Below are 10,366 nucleotides of genomic sequence, written 5' to 3'. Positions count from 1 at the left end.
GCTTCCTAGATGGTGAAATGGGATACCACTAGATAGCAATGTATCCCCCTGATGAGGAAAAAACTACATTTATCACCCCAAAAGGGTTGTATTGTTACAGAGTGATGCCTTTCAGGTTGAAAAATGCTGGAGCAACCTACTAGAGGTTGACGACTAAGATGTTCAAACATCTGATTGGCAAAACAGTAGAAGTGTACATTGATGACATGGTCATTGAGAGGGAGATTTTATGAGCTGGAAATGGGCCATGGTAAGGGCCGGACAAGTTGAAGGCCAAGCGCGTTTGGGCCAGGATAGCTTTGGGCTTACACGGAGATGGGGCTGCTCGGCTAAAGCCCAAGACCGAGCTACTTAAACTTGCACAGGTGGGAACCGTGCTACTTGCGTTGCTTGGCAGGAAGGCTCGCGCCTTTAGCTCGGCAGGAAGGCCTTTGTTTTACCCGCGTGACCTATTTCGAGCTCGGCTCTGCCGGAACGCAACTAAGCTCGGTCGGTATGGAGCTCGGCTAGTTACCATTTGGGCATACGGCGCAGCATGGCCGTGTTAGGCTGAGGTGATTCCGCCGGTCTGCCGGGCTCCGCCAAGATATCCTGACAGTTTGGTTAAGTGGTGATTGCTGGATTTGTGCTGATAGATAGGATAGCAGCACCACGTGTCGAGAGACTAATGAGAGTAGATTTGGGGCGCAGAAGTATATAAGCGTGTCTACGTCCCCCATGCAGAGATAGATGATCATTTGGTGAGATACACTTAGACATTCAACTCTCTCCTCTCTCTCTATCCCTGAGTGTGTGCTAACTTGGCCGTCAGAGGGGTTTTCTGGCCACACACTGCCGGATAGCTCACCGCCGTTGTGTTCGCAGGTCGATCGGACATACAAGGAGCTTAGAAGAAAGGAGTACGGGCTCGCTGGAATATTTGCTCCCCGTACAATTGGCGTCGTCTGTGGGAACTTGATCGACAAAACCTTGTCTTCCCAGCTTATTTGATCGCCATCCATGGCAAACAACGATGAGATTCCGTTGTTCGCCATCGACGGAGTTACCCCGGAGTTAGCCAGACGGAGAGAAAGACACCCCGCCATTCCTCCGATGGTGGACCTGGAGACTTCTCTAGGAGGACATTCAAGAGATGCGCGGGATAAGCGTGGAAGAAGCTTTGGTCATTATCGGAGTCCAGACAGTCGCCGGCGGCGGAGAGAATCGCACGCCAGACGTTTGGAACACAAGCTGAGGGACCAAGACGCCATCATTCGGAGAATGGCGGCGAAGATGGAGGATCTTAAGCGGCATGTCAAAGGGAAGGGTGTAGTTGGAGTGGGAGACCACAGTGAGCGCATCCAACCCCGCCGTTCAGGCAGTCAGAGCTAGCGGTACACTCCGTCCTTCTCAATCACCAGAAGTTACAAGGTTGGAGATTCCGACACGCCCGTAGAGAAGTCTAGCGCGCATGATAGCACTTACCAACCCTCACGTCCGGCGACGACGTCAAGGTACTCCTACTCCGCTCGTTCAGAGGATTTGCAGGTAGTCTTGAAGGAGCGGGCTCGCCGACGGGAGACTCAGAGGGTGCCAGCATTCTAGTAGTTATCCTATGGGGGTCGCGCCAGTGAAGAGGTCGTAATGCCTTCACCCTGCCTTGTTGTGCGTCCTCCTCCAAACACGGATTTGGCGAGGCTGAGCGCCACTCCTTTTTCCCTGGAGATAGAAATAAAACCGCTTCCCGCGGGCTTTCATCAGTCAAAATTCACGCTCTACGACGGAAAGACCGATCCATATATGCATGTAAGCCACTTCCGACAGGTCATGGCCGAACATAGGCGGAATGACGCTCTTATGTGCCTTATCTTCCCTTCAAGTTTGGGCGACCTGAGCTTGAAATGGTTTGAGAGGCTGCCGGAGGGGAGCATCGAAAGGTGGCAGCAGTTGGCGGAAGCTTTTGTGACGCGTTTCAAAATCAACACCAGAACGCCAAAGAAGTTGACCACCTTCTTAGTGTCAAGATGGAGCTGAGCGACACACTCAAGGCATACAACTCCAGATATTGGGAAACCTTTAATGAGATCTTGGATTGCCCGGTCAACCTGGCAATCACACAATATAAGCGTGGTCTCCCAATCAGACATAGACTGCGGGACTCGCTTACCATACACCAGCCGACATCCATGGGCCAACTAATGCAGCGCATCAACGAGAACATCCGAGTAGAAGATGATGCGGCAGCATCTACCGCGAAGGTAACTCCGGTAGCAACAGACAAGAGGACGGCTGGCAAGGTGCACGCGGTCGGACAGGAGGCTAACCGTTCAAATGATCACGCCGAGGAGTCTGACCGAGGTTCAAATTGTCGAAATCGGGATAGGGTTCGGCGAAATGACCGAGATGAATACCCCCGCGACGACGTAGCTGATGCAAACAAAAGGTTGAAAGCTCGGACGGGCATCACCACGGTCTTTAAGATTCCAATCTATCGAATACTTAGTGAAATTCGTGACGAGGATTACGTCCGATTTCCTACTAAGTTAGGCGATGCGCAAAAAGGCCTCAATCCGCGGTACCGCTGCACATTCCACTGGGAGCGCAGGTACCGGACAGAGGACTGTTTGCCTCTGAAGCAACACTTTGAGGAGCTAGTCGCAGTCGGACACTTGGACCTTTACATTGATGGGGGTGTGCAGGCCGCACATCAAGCCCCGGTTGACCCGCGTGGACAGGATGACCTAGAGGCGCCGCCACAAGGAGTTGTTAATGTCATCCATGGCATAATGGAGCCGGCACGTGTATGCAAGCTCCGAGGTATGATCAAGAAGGCAGAACACATAAGGGAAGTTTTGTCGGTCCAGCCCGCGATCAAGAGGGGGAAGACCGAAGAGAAAGACGTGATCAGTTTCTCTACAAGGGACTTAGAGCGCATTTAGATGCCGCACAATGATGCCTTAGTGGTCACACTCCGCGTCAAGGAATTCGATGTCAAGCGCATCTTGATCGACCAGGGAAGCTTGGTCGAGATCATGTATTACCACGCGTTCAAACAACTCAAACTCCGAGATACAGACTTGGCTCCGGTAACTTCACCACTGGTTAGTTTCAACTCGCAACCGGAGTGGCCTTTGGAAAAAATTATTCTGTCGGTCAAAGCGGGATCCGTGGTTAAGCAAGTGGAGTTCTGGATATTGCATGTGCCGTCTACATATAACCTGATCCTTGGAAGGGGATGACTTCACGCTATGCAAGCCGTAGCGTGGACCTACCATCAGGTGATAAGATTCCCCTCGGCTATGGGGGCAATTGAGGAAGTTTGGAGAGATCAGGTCATGTCGAAGCAATGCTTCGTGGCAGTGAACGGGAGCCGAGCTGCCAAAGGCTTCGTCTAAATGATTGAAGGACCGGAAGACCGGGGAGTCCTTGACGACGTGGGCACCAAGGCTGAGGACAAAGCCGTTGAAGAGTTTGTGGAAGTGCGGATTGACGCTGAGAGCCCGAACAAGTTCTTCTTGCTTGGATCAAGCCTTACCGCCCAAGAAAGGATCGAGATGGTGGAATTTTTGATGGCAAATATCGAAGTCTTCGCGTGGTCGCCTTACGACATGCCCGGCATCGATTTGAGTTTTATTTGCCATCACCTCAATGTTTTTCCCAGGGCAAAGCCAGTCATTCAGAGAACGAGGAGATCGGCGCTACACCATGTCGAGGTAGTTGTAGAAGAGGTGAAGAACTTGCTTGAGGCACGAGCTATTCAAGAAGTGCACTACCCTCAGTGGATTTCAAACACGGTCGTTCTACCTAAGAAGAATGGGAAGTGGCGAGTTTGCGTCGACTACAAGATCGTCAACCGAGCTTGTCCTAAAGACAGCTTTCCTCTGTCCAGAATAGACCAGCTCGTCGATCTAACGGCCGAACATAATAGGCTTAGTTTTTTGGATGTCTACCGCGGCTATCATCAGATTGCCATGCATGGCCCCGACCGTGAGATCACCTCTTTCACTACTCCCAGGGGACTCTTCTGCTACCGAGTCATGCCTTTCGGTTTGAAGAACACCGGGGCAACTTTCCAAATGATGGTGACCAAGATGTTTGCTCCTCTGCTAGGCTGGACAATGGAGGCTTATATTGATGATATGGTGGTCAAAAGCTGGCATCAAACAAACCACTTGTCCGACTTGGCCGAGACGCTCGCCATTCTCAAACGACACAAGCTACGCCTGAATGTGTCTAAGTGTGCCTTTGGCGTGGGATCCAGAAAATTCTTAGGCTTCCTAGTCACAAACCGAGGCATCGAGGCAGACCCCACACAAATCAGAGCCGTACAAGAATTAAAGCAGCCAAGCTCGGCTAAGGACGTGCAACATCTGGCCGGAATGGCTGCCGCGCTTAACCGATTCATAAGCCGGTCATCAGATCGCTGCCGCCATTTCTTTCAAGCTTTGAAATCAAAGTTCTCATGGGATGAAGAATGTGACCGGGCTTTGGCCGAGCTCAAGGAGTATCTGTCTTCAGCACCACTATTGGTAACACCGAAGCCCGGCGAATTGGGACAATTTTGTTGCTTTGTTTGAGCGGGCGGACTTCTCCGGTCGAATTCTTAAGTGGGCGGTCGAATTGGGACAATTTGACGTCAAGTTCCGGCCACGCACTGCCATAAAGGCCTAGATATTGGCCGATTTTGTTGCTAAATTCTCACCCAGGATTCATCCTGTCTGCCCAGTGGATTTTGCAGCGGCAGCTGAGGTGGTGAGTGCAGATTTAACCGAAGTAACACAGCAAGGCGATATTGGTGACACGGAACTTGCGCGCCCCGCCGAAGAACCTTCAGCTAGTACGACGCTACAGCCTGGCGATGCGACGACGGAGTTGGAACCGATCAGCATTGAACCTGATGCCGCACAGCCGAGCGACCATGCGCCCATCCACCTGCAAGCCTCCCAGGACCCCTCAGAATGTTAGAAGCACTTTGTGGGAAAAATGTAGAAACTTTTTGTAGATGGGGCTTCTAACCGCCACGGTGCCGGGCTGGGCATAGTTCTAATTTCGCCGACGGACTGACCATCGAACACTCTATCACCCTTGGATTCCCTGCCTCAAACAATGAGGCTGAGTATGAAGCGCTCTTGGCCGGCCTTAAGAGCGCGCTTCAGATGCACGCATTCGAGCTAATGGTTTATAGTGATTCCCAACTTGTGGTTAACCAAGTTTCTAGGGTTTACGAAGCTAAAGACGACAGAATGGCGAAGTACCAAGCTCTGGTAAGAGACCACATCAAGTGATTCCAGGCAATAAGGGTCCAACAAATTGGACGTGAAGAAAACGGCCAAGCAGATGAATTAGCCGGCCTCGCTTCCATGGTCGATAGCACATCTCCCAGCTCTCTTCTAACTGAATTCCTTCTAAGGCCCAGTATTGAGGAAGCCGAGCAGACAGAAGTACTTTGCACCGAGCTAGGTCCTTTATGGATGGACCCAATTATCCTCTTCTCAAAGATCGGATCCTTTCCACTGACAAAAAAGAAGTACATAAAGTCCGGGTGAAGTCAGAGCGATTTTGGCTCTCTCCATGTGGCGCTTTATACAAGAAGTCTTTCACCGGTCCCTATCTCAAGTGTGTACACCCAAGCAGCGTGGAAGCTTTCCTGTACGAAATTCACGAAGGCATATGCGGCAGTCACATAGGGGGCAGATCTCTAGCCTACCGGGCTATCTCGCAAAGATATTGGTAGCCGTGCATGCAAGCAGACGCGCAGAAGTATGTTCGCAAATGTAAGAAGTGCCAAAAGTTTGCCCACCAAATCCACCAGCCGGCCAGGGAACTTCTTCCCCTCACCAGTCCTTGGCCCTTTGCGATGTGGGGGCTAGATATAGTGAGGCCACTCCCAACGGCACCAGGCAACCGGTTTGTCTGGCAACAATCAAGGAGAAAGACGTCAAACGGTTTGTCTGGCAGAATGTGGTAACGCGGTTTGGTATCTCCAAAATTTTGATCTCTGTTAACGACACCCAATTTGACGGCCGCTTATTTAGAGGATTTTGTGAAGACTTGAAGATTGAATTCTACAACTCTACCCTGGCTTAACCACAGTCTAATGGTCAAGCCGAAACATCAAACAAGACCATTCTTGATGGGTTGAAGAAAAGGCTTAAGAAAGCCAAGGGAAAATGGGCCGAGGAACTCCCAAGCGTTCTTTGGGCATACCAAACGACCCCGCGGCGATCCACCGGAGAAACTCTTTTTGCCTTGGCATATGGCATGGAGGCGGTCATCCTTTTGGAAGTCGGTATGCCCACCCTCCGGAGTGAAAGTTTTGAGCTCGAGCTGAACGCTGAAGCCATTGCCCTGGAATTGGACCTAGTGGAAGAACGCTGGGAAAAGGCTCTTATCTATGTGGCCGCCTACCAACAAGAGCTTTCAAGAAAATACAACAAAATGGTACACCCCAGACCGTTCAAAATAGGCGATTGGGTTTTGAGGAAGGTCATAGGCAACACCCTGGTGCCAGGTGAAGGCAAACTAGGGGCAAACTGGGAAGGACCCTACAAAATAACCGGTCTGGCGGGCAAGGGGGCATACCACTTGGAGGGAAGAGGAATACCCCGGCCATGGAATGCGGCAAACCTTAAACTGTACTATTTTTAGCTTTTGTGTTCTTTTTGTGCAAATGAATTTTTTGCCTCACACTTCAGAATGCAATATTCTTTTTGTCAATATAATATAAGTGTCTCATCTTTGTTTTAGCATTCAGATTGTTGTTTTTTACTTTGAGATTCCAACCGAGATGTTTTACTCCGGTTAATTGAGTTGATGATTTACTCAACTTTGAGATTTCAACCGAGATGTTTTATTTCGGTTGACTGAGTTGATGATTTACTCAAACTTTTGTGAATGTCAACCGAGATGTTTTATTCCGATTGACTAAGTTGATGATTTGCTCAACTTTGAGGTTTTCAACCGAGATGTTTTACTCCGGTTGACTAAGTTGAAGATTTATTAAACTTTTGTGAAACTTCAACCGAGATACTTTACTCCGGTTGATTGAGTTGATGATTTACTCAACTTTATGATTCAAACCAAGATGTCTTTTCCGGTTAAATAAGTTAAACAAGATGGTCTGTTTTGCCGAAGTATTTTGTCCGGCTGAAGTTATTTAGCTTGAAGACCGTGCAAACACTTGACAAAAATTGAACTTTTTCATTGATGTGCAAAATAATTACAAGAGGAGGGGCAGATAATCCGATTACATGTTCAAACAAAAAGAAAGACAAAGAAAACTAAGCTAAGGGGGAAAGGTCTGTGAATTCATCCTCGGTTGCGACCTCCAAGTCGACCGTGGTTGTGGTCTCCTGGGCACCGGTCTTCTCCTGGCCGGCCTGGTTTGGGCAGTTGTCACCCTCCGCACTCTCCTCGGCGTCTTCAGCTTCTTCTTCCTCGGCCTCAGCCTGCAACGCGCTGAAGACGTCGTTGGCATGCACGAGATAGGTCAGTAGGAAGACAGTTGGAGGAGAGGCAAACACGTCGGTATCAGGTCCTTGGCCGATCTGTTCACAAGCAGCCTTCCAGCCCACCTTGAAGAAGATGTCTTGGGTGGCATGGACCTGCTTAGTGTAGTTCTCCTCGACCTCCTTGAAGTCGGCATTGTTTGCATCCCCTAGTTCCTCCTTTCTCAATTGCTTCAACCTCTCCAACTCGGTCTTGAGCGCATCACTCTCTTGCTCGGCAACACCAAGCTGGCCAAGCAACTTTGAATTGTCAGAATTCGCCATCTACAGTGATGCTTTGGACTAGCCGAGCTCGGCTTGAAGGTGTTCCACCTGGTTGGCAGAGTCGGTGGACTTCTGCCGGAATCGGTGAATGCGCTCCATGACCAAGTGTTGTTTCTGGATAGCCTGCAAGAAGAAGGGTTGATTAGAAAGAAAAGCGAGCAAACACTTGGAAATTTTTCTGGCAAAATGTGCAAAGTTCTTACCCTGGTCATAGACCTAACCGAGGATTTCACCAGCTGGGTGTCCGGCACATGGTCGTTGCCGACCACGTCGCTCGATAGCAGCAAGGCTTTGGTGAGGTCAAAGGCGAGCAGATGCTCCTTGTTGCCTTTGACAGAAGCAGTTGCTGGGATCTCTTTACCCCGGTGCTTAAGTTGGGGCCTCCATGGCGGAGTTGGGTCAGTTATCACGGCAGGTTGCTCGGTGTTGAGCTCCGCAACTAGCTCGGTGGAAGGGTCTGCATGTGGCCTTTTGCCAGCCCGGCGGTTGTTTTTGCTGGCTTTCCCGGTGGCGGGAGACGCTAGTGTAACCACGGTCCCACTGGATTGCCCAGCAGCAGGCGAGCGGGTCGGGATGTTAGGTATCTCGGTCGAGGTGGCAGTGATGAGGTTCTTGATGCGGCTTCTTTTGGCCATCTCTTCTGCCTCGGTCAACCGGATGATTGGCACGTCCGGTAATGTGGGATCGAGAGGTGAAGATGGAGCATGAAGAAAGTCTGTGACTTTACTCCGGCGTGGAGCTGAATATCTGTATGTCGGTGTGTAACCGAGGAGCTCGTGACAATCTCAGTTGTGGTAGCAGAGCACGGTCCTGATGGCTGCTTCGTTGGGATAATGATAGTGGGCTTGTAGGGCTTCGATTGCTGCAAAGAAAAGAAAAAAAAATGCTAAGTATAGAATAATGAAATATGGCAAATTGACTGAGCAATTAGCACGGCTTACATGTCTCGCCGAAATTCTTACTGATAAACCAGCCCGGTACGTCGGCTGTTTCGTAGTTACCAGACACCCAAAAAAAGTCATTGTCGTGCAAGTCCTTGTCTGGGGTGCCGGTCGCTATCTTCTCCTTGCCCGGTCTGATTTTTAAATAGTAGGCAAGGCCATCGTCGGTATGCCCGAGGGTATACTGGCGCAGTATCTCGGCTAGTCCTAGGTTGGTTCCTAGCTGGTTATTCAGTTCATGGATCCCGTTGATTATTCTGTAAGTGTTGGTTGAGACTTGGGTTGGAGCTAGCCCGGTGTGCCACAAGAATTTGCAGATCAGCAGGTTAACCGGGAAGCGGAGGGCCCCTTCTATAATGGACAGCACGGTGAAGGGACACTGGTCTAATCTGCCCCATAGGGTTGTGTCCTCAACGCCGAGCTCTAAATGAACGTTGTCCGGGATACCGGCTAGAGTGACCGGGGTGTCGACCAGGAAGCGGTAGCACCCCATGTGTGGCCGGCTGGTTTTAGCTCGGCTGAGGTGGTTTGGCACAAACTCTTGTTTGATGGCTGCTCGGTCTTTGAGAGCCTTGGAGTTGGTGTGGTCCCCTTAGACTCTGTAGGAAAAGGAGGGCAAGTGTAAGTGGAAGCGCGGTCGCGCAAAACGAGCTTGACTTTAGCCCGGTCAGATGGAGTGCCAGACCACCTCGGTCCCGAAGGTAAATTCAGAAGCTCGGCCGGTCAAGCGGACCAGATATTAGCCCGGTCGATTGGTCAAGTACTCTACCTACCTCGGTTTCTACAGAAGTTTTCATTAAACTCGTAATTCGCTCGGTCTTGATGGTTTTTGGGATCAAAAGAAGACCTGGAGCCCGGTCCGCCCCAGATCTTCAGGTGTTCATTAGTGAAGCTGAAGAACAGCAAGGAGAATAAGGGACAAGGGAGAGTTTTGGAGAGCTATACCCTAAAATCTATGGTTTTAGTGCCCTAAAACAAGAAATATCAAATGAAACAGCGACAAAAAGATTCGAAGAACTTACCAGTAGAGGCGAATGCAGATCCTTCAGGCACGAACGCAGAAGGAGGGCAAGAGTGGAAGCTGCTGAGGGCATTGGAGCTCTGGATCGACAAGAATGAGTGAGAGTCAGTAAGAACGAAAAGTGAAGGGAAAGAGACGTATAAATAGAAGTGTGAGATCTCCAAAAATTTTGAATGTGAAGGGATGTGATGGTTGGCTGCTGGAGGCCAACAAACGAGCGACGCGTGTCCTAATTATTGGCGGCGTCAGAGTTGAAGAGACAGGAAGGCGAGATGAGACATCGGCCGATCAAATCGAGGAACTGAGCACTGGAATTAGTGCGGTTGACGTCTTGCAAACAACAGACCGAGGAAGGGTCTACCCCGGTCGGATCATGTAATCCCGGTCACGCTTTTGCGGACGGAATTAAGGGGCAATTGAGAGGGAGATTTTATGAGCTGGAAATGGGCCATGGTAAGGGCCAGCTAAGTTGAAGGCCGAGCGCGTTTGGGCCAGGATAGCTTTGGGCTTGCACGGAGATGGGGCTGCTCGGTTAAAGCCCAAGACCGAGCTACTTGAACTTGCACAGATGGGAACCGTGCTACTTCCGTTGCTCGGCAGGAAGGCTCGGGCCTTTAGCTCGGTAGGAAGGACTTTGTTTTACCCGCGTGACC

General features: G+C 50.4%; 1 long non-coding RNA gene across 1 annotated transcript; it reads right to left on the bottom strand.

Moving 5' to 3' along the window:
• Positions 1 to 7,159: 7,159 nt before the first annotated feature.
• Positions 7,160 to 8,504, bottom strand: LOC145807885 (uncharacterized). The gene is made up of 2 exons (XR_014351284.1): positions 7,955 to 8,504; positions 7,160 to 7,874 (listed from the first exon to the last, which is right to left on the bottom strand). It is a non-coding gene; the product is annotated as an uncharacterized LOC145807885 (long non-coding RNA).
• Positions 8,505 to 10,366: the final 1,862 nt, after the last annotated feature.

Source organism: Camellia sinensis, chromosome 14 (genome assembly GCF_055761805.1).
Source record: "Camellia sinensis isolate YWXY chromosome 14, ASM5576180v1, whole genome shotgun sequence".
Taxonomy (NCBI): domain Eukaryota; kingdom Viridiplantae; phylum Streptophyta; class Magnoliopsida; order Ericales; family Theaceae; genus Camellia; species Camellia sinensis.
The sequence above is the reverse complement of the archived record's forward strand: the minus strand, read 5'-3'. Positions and strand labels throughout refer to the sequence as shown.